The sequence below is a fragment of the Heptranchias perlo genome, chromosome 13 (assembly GCF_035084215.1).
Source record: "Heptranchias perlo isolate sHepPer1 chromosome 13, sHepPer1.hap1, whole genome shotgun sequence".
Lineage (NCBI taxonomy): Eukaryota > Metazoa > Chordata > Chondrichthyes > Hexanchiformes > Hexanchidae > Heptranchias > Heptranchias perlo.
In genome coordinates this window covers 5,030,555-5,049,149 of record NC_090337.1, presented here as the reverse complement: position 1 = coordinate 5,049,149, position 18,595 = coordinate 5,030,555, and the positions used below count along the sequence as shown (strand labels likewise).

General features: G+C 50.3%; 1 protein-coding gene across 3 annotated transcripts in view; it reads left to right on the top strand.

Annotated features, from left to right (window-relative positions):
- The window catches only part of LOC137331231 (phospholipase D1-like), a 154,750-nt gene that overhangs the window by 16,725 nt on the left and 119,430 nt on the right, over positions 1–18,595 (top strand). The window lies entirely within an intron of this gene.

Genomic DNA, 18,595 nt, shown 5'->3' with positions numbered 1-18,595 from the left:
CCCATCCCTTCCCTTTCTCAATCCCATCCCTTCCCTTTCCCAATCCCGACCCTTCCCTTTCCCAATCCCGACCCTTCCTTTCCCAATTCCATCCCTTCCCTTTACCGATCCCTTCCCTCTGTCCACTTTCTGGTCCTGTTGTATTTTTATGATTCTTTCTTGTGAATCTTTTGCTTGTTAAAATCTCAATGTTGAGGAATCGAACATTTTACCATCTCAGGCACCGAGTGTCAGATACAGAGTAAAGCTCCATCTACACGGTCCCATCAAACACTCCCAGGGCAGGTACAGCATTTTTTTATTCGTTCATGGGATGTGGGCGTCGCTGGCGAGGCCGGCATTTATTGCCCATCCCTAATTGCCCTTGAGAAGGTGGCGGTGAGCTGCCTTCTTGAACCGCTGCAGCCCATGTGGTGAAGGTTCTCCCACAGTGCTGTTACGAAGGAAGTTCCAGGATTTTGACCCAGTGACGATGAAGGAATGACGATATATTTCCAAGTCGGGATGGTGTGTGACTTGGAGGGGAACATGCAGGTGGTGTTGTTCCCATGTGCCTGCTGCCCTTGTCCTTCTGGGTTGTAGAGGTCACGGATTTGGGAGGTGCTGTTGAAGAAGCCTTGGCGAGTTGCTGCAGTGCATCCTGTGGATGGTACACACTGCAGCCACAGTGCGCCGGTGGTGAAGGGAGTGAATATTTAGGGTGGTGGATGGGGTGCCAATCAAGCGGGCTGCTTTATCCTGGATAGTGTCGAGCTTCTTGAGTGTTGTTGGAGCTGCACTCATCCAAGCAAGTGGAGAGTATTCCATCACACTCCTGACTTATGCTTTGTAGATGGTGGAAAGGCTTTGGGGAGTCAGGAGGTGAGTCACTCGCCGCAGAATACCCAGCCCCTGACCTGCTTTCGTAGCCACTGTATTTATATGGCTGGTCCAGTTAAGTTTCTGGTCAATGGTGACCCCCAGGATGTTGATGGTGGGGAATTTGGCGATGGTAATGCCGTTGAATGTCAGGGGGAGGTGGTTAGACTCTCTCTTGTTGGAGATGGTCATTGCCTGGCACTTGTCTGGGGCGAATGTTACTGGCGCGGATGTTGTCCAGGTCTTGCTGCATGCGGGCACGGACTGCTTCATTATCTTAGGGGTTGCAAATGGAACTGAACACTGTGCAATCATCAGCGAACATCCTCATTTCTGACCTTATGATGGAGGGAAGGTCAGGAAGTTTAACCTCAGTAGTGAGGAAACTTTTAGAAATAATAATCCGGGACAGAATTAGCAGTCACTTGGACGAGTGTAGATTGAATAGATTAAAGGCAAATCGTGTTTAACCAACTTGGTAGAGTTTTTTGATGAGGTAAGAGAGAGGGTAGATGAGGGCAATGCAGTTGATGTGGTGTATTTTGACTTTCAAAAGGTGACTGATAAGATGCCACATAATAGGCTTGTCATCAAGATTGAAGCCCATTGAATAAAGGGGGCAGTAGCAACATGGATACAGAATTGGCTAAGGAACAGGAAGCAGAGAGTAGTGGTGAACGGTTGTTTTTCGGACTGGAGGGAGGTGTACAGTGGTGTTCCCCAGGGGTCGGTGCTGGGAACACTACTTTTCTTGATATATATTAATGACTTGGACTTGGGTGTACATGGAACAATTTCCAAATTTGCAGATGACACAAAACTTGGAAGGGTAGTAAACAGTGAAGAGGATACAGGCCTATAATGTTGCCAAGAAGAATAATAAGCCTGGGGATTGGGAGAGTTTCAGAAACCAACAAAGGACGACCAAAAAATTGATAAAATGGAAGAAAATAGAATATGAAAGTAAACTAGCAAGAAATATAAAAACGGATTGTAAGAGCTTCTACAAGTATGTAAAAAGGAAGAGAGTAGCAAAAGTAAACATTGGTCCCTTAGAGGCTGAGACAGGAGAAATTATAATGGGGAGTCAGGAAATGGCAGATGTGTTAAACAAATATTTTGTATCTGTCTTCACAATAGAAGATACAAAAAGCATATCAAAAATAATGGGGAACCAAAGGGTAAATGAGAGCGAGGAACTTAAAACAATTACTATCAATAGAGAAAAAGTACTGGACAAACTAATGGGACTAAAAGCCAACAAATCGCCCGGACTTGGTACTATCCTTAACTTCTTTAGTTAGCCACGGGTGGATCACTTTTCCCGTGGATTTTTTATTTCTCAATAGAATGTATATTTGTTGAGAATATTGAAATATTTCTTCAAATGTTTGCCATTGCTTTTCAACTGTCAAACCCTTTAATTTAATTTCCCAAACTACCTTTAACAACTCGCCCCTCATACCTATGTAATTGGCTTTATTTAAGTTTAAGACTCTAGTTTCTGACTTAAGTACGTTACTTTCAAACTTAATGTGAAGTTTGAGAGTAAAGCTCCTTCTACACTGTCCCATCAAACACTCCCAGGGCAGGTACAGCATGGGTTAGATACAGAGTAAAGCTCCCTCTACACTGTCCCATCAAACACTCCCAGGGCAGGTACAGCACGGGTTAGATACAGAGTAAAGCTCCCTCTACACTGTCCCATCAAACACTCCCAGGGCAGGTACAGCACAGGTTAGATACAGAGTAAAGCTCCCTCTACACTGTCCCATCAAACACTCCCAGGGCAGGTACAGCACGGGTTAGATACAGAGTAAAGCTCCCTCTACACTGTCCCATCAAACACTCCCAGGGCAGGTACAGCACGGGTTAGATACAGAGTAAAGCTCCTTCTACACTGTCCCATCAAACACTCCCAGGACAGGTACAGGGTTAGATACAGAGTAAAGCTCCTTCTACACTGTCCCATCAAACACTCCCAGGACAGGTACAGGGTTAGATACAGAGTAAAGCTCCTTCTACACTGTCCTATGAATGTAATTTAGGTTCAATCTCAGAAGAACTACCCCTACCGAACGAATCATCAGAATTACGGAACGTTTGCCCCTACAAGCGTCCAGTCTGATTCACATCATGCTGGTTGGTCACTCCAATGTTGAGGTGTGGGCAGCACTCTTGCCTCTGAGTCAGAAGGTTGTGGTTTCAAACCTGACTCCAGGATTTGAGCACATAATCCAGGCTGATACTCCCAGTGCAGTGCTGTGCGAGTGCTGCACGGTCAGAGGTGCTGTCTTTTGGATGAGACATTAAACCGAGGCCCCGTCTGCCCTCTCAGGTGGACTTAAAAGATCCCACTGCCACTATTTTGAAGAAGAGCAGGGGGGTTCTCCCCGTTGTCCTGGAGCCAATATTTGTCCCTCAACCAACATTATAGCATCATACAGCTCAGAAGGAGGCCATTGGGCCCATCGTGCCTGTGCCGGATCTTTGAAAGAGCTATCCAATTAGTTCCACTCCCCCCTTGTTCCTCCATAGCCCTGCAAATTTTTCTCTAAAAATACAAATTAACTGATCATTTATCTCATTTACTATTTTCAGTGGTTGAGGGGTTGAGAACGAGGGGACCATCGGCGCAAGATTAAATGTAGGAGATAGAGTCCAGGGAGCGGGAGAAACTTCATCACACTCAAGAGTTGTGAGGCTGTGGGATTCACTTCCAGGGTTAGTGAGGCAGAAACACTGTCGACATTCAGGATGAGAACCAATCATACAGCACAGGAGGAGGCCATTCGGCCCGTCGTGCCTGTGCCGGCTATCCAATTAGTCCCACTTCCCTCACTCTTTCCTCACAGCCCTGCAGAATCGGATTGGTTAGTTTCAGCCGAGTTGACGGTAACACATTACACCGGCCCCAATTAGTCACAGAATTGGATTGGATGGGTGGATGAGGGAAAGGGGGTTGAAGGGGTAGGGGGAATAGGGTGGGCAAATGTGATTGGGGGTTATTTTCTCGCACGGAGGGCAAACGCCAGCAGGAACTGGTTGGGCCGAACGGCCTCGTTTCCGCGTTGTAACTTTGACGTATTTCCGCGGCCGCTGTTCGGAAGACTTTGCTCGAGTCAGCTGCCACGTTGGCCTACAGATCGGCGAGTGGGCTTGAAAGTAACCTCTGTGTCGTAACTTTGCCACGAGGCACCCCTGCCCTTCACACCAGAGAAACCTGCGGGGCTGCCGACAGCGGTCGAGTGGATCGCCTGAGGAGATTTTCACTTCCCTGGTTGGGTGATCAGCGCCTCATGGTGATGTTGTCACTGGTTTGTCAGCCCTCTCAGTGTCAGCAGCGGGCGGAGGGAGGGTATACTTTTCAGGGGAGTGGGAGGGGGGAGTGTGTTTGGGTCTGAGTTTGCCAGAGCAAATTAAACTACTTCAAAAGATTTATTGTTTTTCAGATAGGAATTTCACAATAAGGTTCGAATGGAAACATTGGCCTCGATTTTAACCTCCCTTGCCCAACAGCAACAATCAGCATTTATATAACGCGTTTAATATAGTAAAACGTCCTGAGGCGCTTCACAGGAGCGATTACCAAACAAAATTTGACACCGAGCCACATTAGGAGATATTAGAACTGATGACCAAAAGCTTGGTCAAAGCGGTAGGTTTTAAGGAGCGTCTTAAAGGAGGAGAGAGAGGCGGAGGGGTTTAGGGAGGGAATTCCAGAGCTCAAGGCCTAGGCAGCTGAAGGCACGGCCGCCAATGGTGGGAGATGAAAATCGGGGATGCGCGAGAGACCAGAACTGGAGGAGCGCAGAGATCTCGGAGGGTTGTAGGGCTGGAGGAGGTTACAGAGATAGGGAGGGGGCGAAGGATTTGAACAAGAGGATGAGAATTTTAAATTTGAGAATGGTGCGTGGGAGGGGGTTAAGATTAAGCCGAGTTGACTTACCAAGGGGTCGCTCTGTTCCGCTCACCGCCATTTCACCTTTGCCCACTTTCAAGTCGCCCGAGGTTCCCGGTACAGGCAGACGGGGGGGCCTTCTTTAAGTTCAAAGGTCGTGACCCGGTGATGTCATCGGTGCGCGATCTTAACGTTATGTCAGGGGGAGACCTGCCCGGTATCAAACTCCTCCGGCCAGGAGAGGCCAAGGTAAGTTTTGTAAACTGACTTTGGTGAGAACTCCTTGTGGGCCAGGAGGTGCAGGAGTGCTCCCCCTCCGCCATCCTCCCCCGCGGACCCCGCAGAGAGTCCTTGGGTCTCCCCAGGCCCCGGCCTTGTCTCTCACTCTCCCCGTGGGCATCAGCTGCCAACGCCCTTTGCCCAGTTGGTAACGTTGAGTTTATCCCTCCCCATGTAACTGTGCAGGACTGACTTTAATAGCGGTTTCGTGGCGTGCTGAAGATCTAAATATTTTGATATTTAATAGAGGTGTTCAATATCATGAAGGGTTTTGATAGAGTAAATAAGGAGAAACTGTTTCCAGTGACGGGAGGGTCGGTAACCAGAGGACACAGATTTAAGGTAATTGGCAAAGGAACCAGAGGGAAGATGAGGAGACATTTTGTTTACGCGGTGAGTTGTTATGATCTGGAACGCGCTGCCTGAAAGGGCGGTGGAAGCAGATTCAATAGTAACTTTCAAAGGGAATTGGATAAATACTTGAAAAGGAAAAATTTGCAGGGCTATGGGGAAAGAGCAGGGGGAGTGGGACTATTTGGATAGCTCTTTCAAAGAGCCGGCACAGGCACGATGGGTCGAATGGCCTCCTTCTGTGCTGTATGATTCTATGATTCAATTATATTGTTTATCCTGCAGTCCTTACCAGGGAGGTTTGAGCTGAGACAAGTTCTGGGACAATCAGTCAGCCCACAGAGCACGTGAAGTGAAGGTTTCCTTAAGAGAGTTGAATCTTGAGGGTGTCAGGGTGGTTTATGCATTCCCAGTGAAAGGAGTGGCAGTGTTGCAGTGTAGTCTGCTTTATCGACAGCCCAACCCCCACCATAAACATCCACTCCCTCCACCACCGGCGTATCGTGGCTGCAATGTGTTCTATCTATAGGATGCACTGCAGCAACTCGCCAAGGCTTCTTCGACAGCACCTCCCAAAGTAATGACCTCCACCACCTAGAAGGACAAGGGCAGCAGGTGCATGGGAACAACACCACCTCCAAATTCCCCATCACACCATCCCAACTTGGACATATATCGGCCGTTCCTTCATCGTCGCTGGGTCAAAGCCCTGGGACTCCCTACCTAACAGCACTGTGGGAGAACCTTCACCACACGGACTGCAGCGGTTCAAGAAGAAGCCCCACCACCACCTTCTCAAGGGGCAACTAGGGACGGGCAATAAATGCCGGCCTGGCCAGCGACGCCCACATCCCGAGAATGAATAATAAAACAGAAAGCTCACTCCCTAAAACAGGGCTCACAGTGAAAGTGAGGCTGGAGATTTACAACAGCTCAGGTTATTGTTTTGAGTTTCTCTGTTCCTTTGCTTCAGGCAGTGGGGAACCTGGCTGGCCTCTCCCTGACCCCACAACAAGCAGAAACACCAACATTTAGCCGCAGATCTACTGTGTGAGGAGCAGGGGGAGGCTCAGCCTGCGTGAGGAAGTGCAGTGAAAGCAGTTTTGAGTTGGCTCAATCGGAGTTGACTGATGGGTGTACAGTTTATGAGAAAGTTCCTGTGGCAGCTTCAAAGCCTTGGAATTTGTACAACCTCATTCGGCCACTAAATCATAGTATCATAGTAGGTACAGCACAGGAGGAGGCAGTTCGGCCCATCGTGCCTGTGCCAACTCTTTTAAAGAGCTACTCCCCTGCTCTTTCCCCATAGCCCTGTAAATTTTTTCCCTTCAAGTATTTATCCAATTCCCTTTTGAAAGTTATGATTGAATCTGCTTCCACCGCCCTTTCAGGCAGTGCATTCCAGATCAGAACAACTCGTTGCGTAAAAAAATGTTTCCTCATGTCGCCTCTGGCTCTTTTGCCGATCACCTTAAATCTGTGTCCTCTGGTTACCGACCCTTCTGCCAATGGAAACAGTTTCTCCTTATTTACTTTATCAAAACTCGTCATGATTTTGAACACCTCTATCAAATCTCCTCTTAACCTTCTCTGCTCTAAGGAGAACAATCCCAGCTTCTCCAGTCTCTCCACATAACTGAAGTCCCTCATCCCTGGTACCATTCGAGTAAATCTCCTCTGCACCCTCTCTAAGGCCTTGACATCCTTCCTAAAGTTTGGTGCCCAGAATTGAACACAATTCTCCAGCTGAGGCCTAACCAGTGTTTTATAAAGGTTTAGCATAACTTCCTTGCTTTTGTACTCTACGCCTCTATTAATAAAGCCCAGGATCCCATATGCTTCTTTAACAGGCTTCTCAACTTGTCCTGGCATCTTCAAAGATTTGTGTACGTACACCCCCAGGTCTCTCTGTTCCTGCACCCCCTTTAAAATTGTACCATTTAGTTTATATTACCTCTCCTCATTCTTCCTACCAAAATGTATCACTTCACACTTCTCTGCATTAAATTTCATCTGCCATGTGTCTGCCCATTTCACCAGTCTGTCTCTGTCCTCCTGAAGTCTGTTACCATCCTCCACATTGTTTACTACATTTCCGAGTTTTGTGTCATCCACAAACTTTGAATTATACTCTCTAAACTCAAGTCCAGGTCATTAATATATATCAAAAAGAGCAGTGGACCCAATACTGACCTTAAATCCTAAATAAACACTTTAAGATTACTGCCATTGTTTTGCTCAAAATGAGAATGTAATAGACCCTCAAATGTCTTGTATGTTCTGATAAGCCAGCTTCTTATCGAGTTTGACATTTCAATTACATATTCTCCATTTGATAACAAGGACTTGAATACTTTTGTACCACAGCCCATTTAATCATTCACTTAACCTTCTTCTCTCCCTCATGTTCTCTATCTCCTTCATGTTCTCTCTCATTCTCTCTCTTTCTCTCCCTCATGTTCTCTATCTTCTTCATGTTCTCTCTCATTCTCTCTCTTTCTCTCCCTCATGTTATCTATCTCCTTCATGTTCTCTCTCATTCTCTCTCTTTCTCTCCCTCATGTTCTCTATCTCCTTCATGTTGTCTCTCATTCTCTCTCTTTCTCTCCCTCATGTTCTCTATCTCCTTCATGTTGTCTCTCATTCTCTCTCTTTCTCTCCCTCATGTTCTCTATCTCCTTCATGTTGTCTCTCATTCTCTCTCTTTCTCTCCCTCATATTCTCTATCTCCTTCATGTTGTCTCTCATTCTCTCTCTTTCTCTCCCTCATGTTCTCTATCTCCTTCATGTTCTCTCTCATTCTCTCCCTCATGTTCTCTCCCGTATGGGGCATGATTTTAGCCCGGAGCCGGGAAGAGGGTTGGGGGGACGGAATTTCTGATGGGAAACCCGGAAGCAGAGCCAGGAAGAGGACATGATTCAATAAGTGTTTGATTGGGGGGGGGGGCGGGGGAGAGGGGGTCAGTCATGGAGGGTGGGGCGTGGGGGTCGTGAGTCTGTCATCGGGGGGCTGTCACTCATCGGGGGGGGGGGGTCACTCATCAGGGATCAGTCACCGGGGGGGTTAGTCTTGGGGGTGGGGGGGGGGGTCAGTCATCGGAGGTGATCGGGGGTCATTGTGGGGTCAGAGATCGTGGTGGGGGGAGTCAGATCGTAATGGGGGGTTGGAGATCATAGGAGGGTCGAAGATCGTAGTGGGGGTCGGAGATCATAGGGGGTTAGTACGAGATTGTAGGCGAGGTCAGACATCGTAGCGGAGGTTGGAGATCGTAGGGGGGATTGGAGATCGTAGGGGGGGGTCGAAGATTGTGGTGGGGGCTGGGGGTTGCTGCAGGTAGGCTTATTGGGCCTGGGGGAAGCACTCCTGCTCCTCCGGGCCCACAAGCTGTGCTATAAAGGCACTCACCTGCAGTTTCAGGCCTCGTCGCCTCCTCTCATGTGGCGTGAAGGAGAACGCCCGGGAATCCCAGCCCCCAGAGGCTAAAATCAAAGAAGCTTTGAAAATGGGGGCCCGCAGCCTCCTTAAAAGCTTTTAGTGCCCCACCCGCCTCCTGAGAGCAGGTTGGTCGCCCGCCCCTCGTCCTGCCCCTCGTCCCGCCCCCGTGAAAACCAGAAATGGGAGGGTTGAAGGCGGAATGGGGGTTCGTTTTAGATTTTTGCAATTGTTGCTGCCCCCCCGGTCCCAACCCACCCCTTTTTCAAGGCTAAAATCATTCCCATGCACCCTCTCGTATTCTCTCCCTCATGTTTTTTTATGCTCTCTCTCTTTTACGTTCTCTCTCATTCTCTAGCTCATGTTTTCGTTATTTTGTAATTTCTCTTGTTAATTCTATCCCTCATTTTCTCACTCCCTTATGTTCTCTCATTCCCTCTTGTTACTTCTCTCCCCTCATTCTTTCTCTCTCATGCACTTTCTCTCCCTCATGTTTTCTCCCTCTCATGTATAAAACCTTTCGCTCTTTATGGCCTTTTCTACCTACACTTCCAAGATCTGTGTATCTGCCCCTCTCGATCTCTCTGCTGCTCCACTCTGCTCAGAGTCTCACTGTTTAGTGTATCCTGCCACTCACTTCTTCACCCAAAATCTACTACTTCACATTTCTCTCCATCCATCTGCTGTGCTGCATAACTGACCAACACTCTGAAATCTCCAATATTCCTCTTCACATTTTTCCATACACCCAAAATTTGGTGTCACCAGGAAATTCCGCCATTGGTCTGTGGCTTTGCCCATAACCCATTGAGGAAGCTCTACTTCACAACTAATGGTGAGGGTATGGTGGTGTTGTGGTTTTGTAACTAGATTAGTAATCCAAGATGAACGTGAGTTCAAATCCCACCCTGGGCAGTTTGAGAATTTTAATTCAGTTCAAAAAAATCTGGAAATAAAAAGCTGGGATCAGTAAAAGTGATCATGAAGCTGTCAGATTGTCGGAAAAACCCAACTGGTTCACTAATGTCCCTTTGGGGAAGGAAACCTGCCGTCCTTACCTGGTCTGGGCCTATATGTGACTCCAGTCCCACACCAACATGGTTGACTCTTGACTCCCCTCTGAAGTGGCCCAGCAAGGCACTCAGTTGTATCAAACCCGCTACAAAAAATAACAAGGATGAAACACCTCATGGACTGCAGTGGTTCAAGAAGGAGGCCCACCACCACCTTCTCAGGGTAACTAGAGTGATGGGCAATAAATGCCGGCCTTGCCAGTGACGCCAACATCCCGAGAATGAATTAAAAAGGAAAGAGTTACTGCAATTAAAAACTGTTTTGGAATGTCCGTCCCTGATTATCGAAGATTGCTGCCTACGGAGACTATTAAAGCATTTAATGAGCCAATGGAGCACCATCTGAATTCACACCCAATCACCCTAATGACCAATTAATGCCACACGTGGGAGCTGCATTGCTCAATGATTGCAGTGCCGGTGTGTGACTGGCAATGAATCAGTGATGCTCCACCCTCTGTTCCACCCAGTGTTGCTGCTAACTGTTAAAAGTCCAATAACTTCCATCTTGCCCTGGCTAAGTGTTGGTTCAAACGCTGGTGTCAGCCTGTGGTTCAGCCGGTGATGCTCTCGCCTCTGAGCCAGGAGGTCACGAGTCCCCACTCCAGAGACTTGAGCCCATAATCCAGGCTGACGCTCCCGGTACAGGACTGAGGGGGGAGCAGGAAATGAAGAGAGAGGTTGAGAGTTATCAACAAAATCCTCGCGACAGAGAGCTGGACAGCAAGTGTTAGCTGGATGTGCGGGAGACATCCTCGTTAGAAAGAAGCTCCTGTGAAGCGCCTTGGGATGTTTTTACCACGTCAAAGGTGCTATATAAATGCACGTTGTTTTTGTTTCCGACATTACAACAGTGACGACACTTTAAAAGTACTTCATTGGCTGTAAATTTCTCTGGGACGTCCCGAGGTCATGAAAGGCGCTGTTGAAATGCTGGTTCTTTCTTTGTTGACCATCTGCCTGCATCCGTTAGGCAAGTAGGGTTAATATCCACTGCCCCCCTCACCCCTCGCTCACCGTCAGACCCCCCCCTCACCCCTCGCTCACCGTCAGACCCCCCCCCCTCACCCCTCGCTCACCGTCAGACCCCCCCCCTCACCCCTCGCTCACCGTCAGACCCCCCCTCACCCCTCGCTCACCGTCAGACCCCCCCCCCTCACCCCTCACTCACCGTCAGACCCCCCCTCACCCCTCGCTCACCGTCAGACCCCCCCCCTCACCCCTCGCTCACCCTCGGCCCCCCCCTCACCCCTCGCTCACCGTCAGACCCCCCCCCTCACCCCTCGCTCACCCTCGGCCCCCCCCTCACCCCTCGCTCACCGTCAGACCCCCCCCCTCACCCGTCGCTCACCGTCAGACCCCCCCTCACCCCTCGCTCACCGTCAGACCCCCCCCTCACCCCTCACTCACCGTCAGACCCCCCCCCTCACCCCTCGCTCACCGTCAGACCCCCCCCTCACCCGTCGCTCACCGTCAGACCCCCCCCTCACCCCTCGCTCACCGTCAGACCCCCCCCTCACCCCTCGCTCACCGTCAGCCCCCCACCCTCACCCCTCGCTCACCGTCAGACCCCCCCCTCACCCCTCGCTCACCGTCAGACCCCCCCCCTCACCCCTCGCTCACCCTCAGCCCCCCCCTCACCCCTCGCTCACCGTCAGCCCCCCCCTCACCCCTCACTCACCGTCAGACCCCCCCCCTCACCCCTCGCTCACCGTCAGCCCCCCCCTCACCCCTCGCTCACCGTCAGACCCCCCCCTCACCCCTCGCTCACCGTCAGACCCCCCCCTCACCCCTCGCTCACCGTCAGACCCCCCCCTCACCCCTCGCTCACCGTCAGACCCCCCCCCTCACCCCTCGCTCACCGTCAGCCCCCCCCCTCACCCCTCGCTCACCGTCAGACCCCCCCCCTCACCCCTCGCTCACCGTCAGACCCCCCCCTCACCCCTCGCTCACGGTCAGACCCCCCCCCTCACCCCTCGCTCACCGTCAGACCCCCCCCTCACCCCTCGCTCACCGTCAGACCCCCCCCCTCACCCCTCGCTCACCGTCAGCCCCCCCCCTCACCCCTCGCTCACCGTCAGACCCCCCCCTCACCCCTCGCTCACCGTCAGACCCCCCCCTCACCCCTTGCTCACCGTCAGACCCCCCCCCTCACCCCTCGCTCACCGTCAGCCTCACCCCTCGCTCACCGTCAGACCCCCCCTCACCCCTCGCTCACCGTCAGCCCCCCCCCTCACCCCTCGCTCACCGTCAGACCCCCCCCCTCACCCCTCGCTCACCGTCAGCCCCCCCCCTCACCCCTCGCTCACCGTCAGACCCCCCCCCTCACCCCTCGCTCACCGTCAGCCCCCCCCCCTCACCCCTCGCTCACCGTCAGACCCCCCCCTCACCCCTCGCTCACCGTCAGACCCCCCCCCTCACCCCTCGCTCACCGTCAGACCCCCCCCTCACCCCTCGCTCACCGTCAGCACCCCCTCACCCCTCACTCACCGTCAGACCCCCCCCCTCACCCCTCACTCACCGTCAGACCCCCCCCTCACCCCTCGCTCACCGTCAGACCCCCCCTCACCCCTCGCTCACCGTCAGACCCCCCCCCTCACCCCTCGCTCACCGTCAGACCCCCCCCTCACCCCTCGCTCACCGTCAGACCCCCACCCTCACCCCTCGCTCACCGTCAGACCCCCCCTCACCCCTCGCTCACCGTCAGCCCCCCACCCTCACCCCTCGCTCACCGTCAGACCCCCCCTCACCCCTCGCTCACCGTCAGCCCCCCACCCTCACCCCTCGCTCACCGTCAGACCCCCCCTCACCCCTCGCTCACCGTCAGAACCCCCCCCTCACCCCTCGCTCACCGTCAGACCCCCCCTCACCCCTCACTCACCGTCAGCCCCCCACCCTCACCCCTCGCTCACCGTCAGCCCCCCACCCTCTCCCCTCACTCACCGTCAGCCCCCCACCCTCTCCCCTCACTCACCCTCAGCCCCCCCCTCACCCCTCGCTCACCGTCAGACCCCCCCTCACCCCTCGCTCACCCTCAGCCCCCCCCTCACCCCTCGCTCACCCTCAGCCCCCCCTCACCCCTCGCTCACTGTCAGACCCCCCCCTCACCCCTCGCTCACCGTCAGGCCCCCCACCCCGTGAGTTTCATGAAATTACTGAATTTGCGCATTAATCGCCAACTAAATTCACCGCAGAATGTTGTGCTGCTGGTTCACAGTGTCAGGACCCTGTTAATGATGAGCTGTATGTTCCTGCAATGCCAATCAACCTCTCCAGCCCAGAGAGGGAACAGTTGAAACTGTGGAGTCTCATTCCTGCAGGTAGTAAATTGTTCTTAGAGACTTTTAAAATTTTAAATTTCAATTTTTTTTTTCCTTTCTGTCTCTTTTTTCTCTTTCTCTCTTAATCCAATCTTTCTTTCCCTCTCTTTAATTCTCTTTCTGTACCTAATTCGCCCAATTTCCTTCTCCGTCGTTCCTCTGTTTCTTTCTCAGTCCTTTAGTCTCATTGGTTAAGGAGATAGACAGTTGGTCCCGTCGTTCACTGAGGTCCTGGATGCCCCACTGCCCTTGCTGTTATCAGCTCGCACTTCCAGCAAGTTACATAGAATTACATAGAATGTACAGCACAGAAAGAAGGTCATTTGTCCCAATTGGTCCATGCTGGTGTTTATGCTCCACACGAGCCTCCTCCCTCCCTACTTCATCTCACCCTATCACCATATCCTTCTATTCCTTTCTCCCTCATGTGTTTATCCAGCTTCCCCTTAAATGTATCTATACTATTCACCTCAACCACTCCTTGTGGTAGTGAGTTCCACATTCTCACCACTCTCTGGGTAAAGAAGTTTCTCCTGAATTCCCTATTGGATTTATTAGTGACTATCTTATATTTATGGCCCCTAGTTCTGGTCTCCCCCACAAGTGGAAACATCTTCTCCATGTCTACCCTATCAAACCCTTTCATAATCTTAAAGACCTCTATCAGGTCACCCCTCAGCCTTCTCTTTTCAAGAGACTTGCAGGCGCAAAGTTAATTGGAGCTGAAAGGTGAGGGAAAGAATGCAAACTTTCAGCGTTCCGTGAGATGCCCCACTCCGGCAAATTCTGGGCCGATATGTCGACCAGCGGGGGATGGTGCAAAGGAGATCCCTCCTGTGTCAAGTATCGCCCCTTCTTTAGGAAAGGAGCACTTGCACAGATCGGAAAGTCACTGCTTCCATTCCTGGCCCATGCTGGGTGAAGTCAATTGTACCTGGGAGCCCCCACCCCTGCCACCCTTGGAACTCATCCAAGGTTCCTGCCCGTGATCACAATCCAGAGACCTCCCACTGCAGAGTGTGCAGACGTGGAGCTTAGCTGAGGACAGGGTTTTTGTGCAATGCGGCCTAAGCAAGAGTTAGCCTTTGGAGGGGAGGAAGGAGAGAAAGTCAGACACAGAGTGCAGAAAGAAAGAAGAAAGGAAAGAACTTGCATTTATATAGCGCCTTTCACGGCCTCAGGACATCCCAAAGTGCTTTACAGCCAATGAAGTACTTTTAAGTGTAGTCACTGTTGTAGTATAGAAAATGCGGCAGCCAATTTGCGCACAGCAAGATCCCACAAACAGCAATGAGATAATGATCAGATAATCTGTTTTTTGGTGATGTTGGTTGAGGGATAAATATTGGCCCAGGACACCAGGGTGAACTCCCCTGCTCTTTTTCAAAATAGTGGCTGTGGGATCTTTTCCGTCCATCCGAGAGGGCAAACAGAACCTCGGTTTAACATCTCATCCGAAAGACGGCACCTCCGACAGTGCAGCACTCCTTCAGTACATGCACTGGGAGTATCAGCCTGGATTATAGGCTCAAGTCTCTGGAGTAGAAGTCCCAGTGGGAAAGGCTCTAACAGGCAGCATACCTGAAATTCCAGCTGCCCATTTTAGTGGAACTCGAATGACTGCGTTAGACACAGCTCCTGAAATATTACCACAATCAGAAACCAATTACGCAAAGGTTTTGCAACATTTCTCAAGGGAGCAGTGGCTGCAGAGTGGTGAGGTGGGAGAGGTCTCGGCAAGTTTACTCCTCCCTCCCTCCGCCCTCGATCCACCCTCCCTCCCTCCCGCCCTCCCTGACCCCAGCTCTCCCCCTACCCCTTCACCCTCACCCTCTTCATTTTGAACTGTACAACACTGGGGTACGGTACTGGTGGGTACAGGTCTGTCCCTGTATAACACTGGGGTACAGTACTGGGGGATGCAGGTCTGTCACTGTATAACACTGGGGTACAGTACTGGTGGGTACAGGTCTGTCACTGTATAACACTGTGGTACAGCACTGGGGGGTACAGGTCTGTCAGTGTATAACACTGGGGTACAGTACTGGTGGATACAGGTGTGTCACTGTATAACACTGGGGTACAGTACTGGTGGGTACAGGTCTGTCACTGTATAACACTGGGGTACAGTACTGGTGGGTACAGGTCTGTCACTGTATAACATCGGTACAGTACTGGGGGGTACAGGTCTGTCACTGTATAACACTGGGGTACAGTACTGGTGGGTACAGGTCTGTCATTGTATAACACTGGGGTACAGTACTGGTGGGTACAGGTCTGTCATTGTATAACACTGGGGTACAGTACTGGTGGGTACAGGTCTGTCACTGTATAACACTGGGGTACAGTACTGGTGGGTACAGGTCTGTCACTGTATAACATGGGTACAGTACTGGTGGGTACAGGTCTGTCATTGTATAACACTGGGGTACAGTACTGGGGGGTACAGGTCTGTCACTGTATGACACTGGGGTTCAGTACTGGAGGGTACAGGTCTGTCAGTGTATAACACTGGGGTACAGTACTGGTGGGTACAGGTCTGTCAGTGTATAACACTGGGGTACAGTACTGGTGGGTACAGGTCTGTCACTGTATAACACTGGGGTACAGTACTGGTGGATACAGGTGTGTCACTGTATAACACTGGGGTACAGTACTGGTGGGTACAGGTCTGTCACTGTATAACACTGGGGTACAGTACTGGTGGGTACAGGTCTGTCACTGTATAACATGGGTACAGTACTGGTGGGTACAGGTCTGTCATTGTATAACACTGGGGTACAGTACTGGTGGGTACAGGTCTGTCATTGTATAACACTGGGGTACAGTACTGGTGGGTACAGGTCTGTCATTGTATAACACTGGGGTACAGTACTGGTGGGTACAGGTCTGTCATTGTATAACACTGGGGTACAGTACTGGTGGGTACAGGTCTGTCACTGTATAACATGGGTACAGTACTGGTGGGTACAGGTCTGTCATTGTATAACACTGGGGTACAGTACTGGTGGGTACAGGTCTGTCACTGTATAACACTGGGGTACAGTACTGGGGGGTACAGGTCTGTCATTGTATAACACTGGGGTACAGTACTGGTGGGTACAGGTCTGTCACTGTATAACACTGGGGTACAGTACTGGTGGGTACAGGTCTGTCACTGTATAACACTGGGGTACAGTACTGGTGGGTACAGGTCTGTCACTGTATAACACTGGGGTACAGTACTGGGGGATACAGGTCTGTCACTGTATAACACTGGGGTACAGTACTGGGGGGTACAGGTCTGTCACTGTATAACACTGGGGTACAGTACTGGGGGGTACAGGTCTGTCACTGTATAACACTGGGGTACAGTACTGGGGGGGTACAGGTCTGTCATTGTATGACACTGGGGTACAGTACTGGTGGGTACAGGTCTGTCACTGTATAACACTGGGGTACAGTACTGGGGGGGTACAGGTCTGTCACTGTATAACACTGGGGTACAGTACTGGGGGGTACAGGTCTGTCACTCATATCTGCCTTCTCAGGTGACGTAATAGCACGGCACTATTTCAAATAAGTACAGGGGATTTCTCCCCGGTGTCCTGGCCCAGATTTATTGCTCGACCAACACCTAAAACTGATTATCTGGTCATTATCACATTGCTGTTTGTGGGATCTTGCTGTGCGCAAATTGGCTGCCTCGTTTTCCTACATTACAACAGTGACTACAGTTCAAAAGTAATTCATTGGCTGTAAAGTGCTTTGAGGTCCTGAAAGGCACGATATAAATGCAAGTTGTTTCTTTGAATTCAAGATAAGATTAGTAAGCACTGAGCGAAGCATTGGATTAATTAAGGACAGTCAGCAGGGTTTCCTGCTATCAGTGCATTAACTAGAGCTGAGTGACAGAACAGTAAAGGAGAACTTAACTGAGATCTGATAGCATCCCCTGTAAATAACACAGCACTCAGAGCATAAAATGCCGGCGATGAGCCAGATGGTATTTAGATTTGTTCACATGTTGATTCTGCTGCTTCTAACGCTGATTAATTCTACAGTACTTGTAATTTGCTGTTGTTTTCACATCTTCACACTCTTCCTTTGGAGAATAGTGCAAGTATTCGCAGGCTGATTAACAGGCTGACAGGCTGCGATGTGAACATTTCTTCCATGGCGGTAACCATCTTTACACCAGCCGACAGGCCAGTTATACCAAGTTAGGTGGCGAAGTAAATAATGTAGATGGGAACAGAAAGTTGCCAAGAGATGTTGATCGATTCAATGAGTGGGCAAAACTGTGGCAGATGGAGTTCAATTTGGGGAAGTGTGAGGTCATCCACTTTGGACCTAAGAAAGATAGATCAGAGTATTTTCTAAATAGCGAGAAGCTCGGAACTGTGGAGGAGCAGAGAAATTTAGGGGCCCAAGTAGAGAAATCACTAAAAATGATTGGACAGGTGCAAAAAATAATTAAAAAGGCAAATAAAATGTTGGCCTCTATCTCAAGAGGGTTGGATTACAAAGGAGTAGAAGTTATGCTATAGTTTTATATAAAGCTCTGGTTAGACCCCCACCTGGAGATACTGTGTTCAGTTCTGGGCACCGTACCTCAGGAAGGATATATTGGCCTTGGAGGGGGTTCACCAGAATGATACCGGGGCTAAAAGGGTTAAATTACGAGGACAGGTTGCATAGACTGGGTTTGTATTCCCTCGATTATAGACGATTAAGGTGTGATCTGATCGAGGTGTTTAAGATGATTAAAGGATTTGATAGGGTGGATAGAGAGAAACTATTTCCTCTGGTGGGGGGGAGTCCAGAACAAGAACCTTAAAATTAGAGCTAGGCCGTTCAGGGGTGATGTCAGGAAGCTCTTCTTCACACAAAGGGGAGTGGAAATCTGGAACTCTCTCCCCTGGGGATCAATTGAAAATTTCAAAACTGAGAATGATAGATTTTTGTTAGGCAAGGGTACTAAGGGTTATGGAACCAAGGTGGGTAAATGGAGTTAAGATACAGAACAGCCATGATCGAACTGAATGGCGGAACAGGCTCAAGGGGCTGAATGGCCTCCTCCTGTTCCTATGTTCCTTTGTGTGAAGTAAGGCCATTGTTGATCCATGAACTTAGGGGAATGAGGTACGAGGAAAGGAGAAGGTTGAGATGGGATATGATAGAAATGTTTAAAATTACGAAAGGTTTGGACAAATTGGATCCAAGGAAGCTTTTCTGCCATGTGCAGAATTTAAGCACAAGTGGTTATATTTACAAATTAAGGACTATAAAAGAAAATAGGAAATGCAGGAGGAAACGTTTTACTAAAAGGGTGGTCAGTATGTGGAACATATTACTGGCATGGGTGATAGACTAAGAAACTTTAATGGGTTTCAAGAAG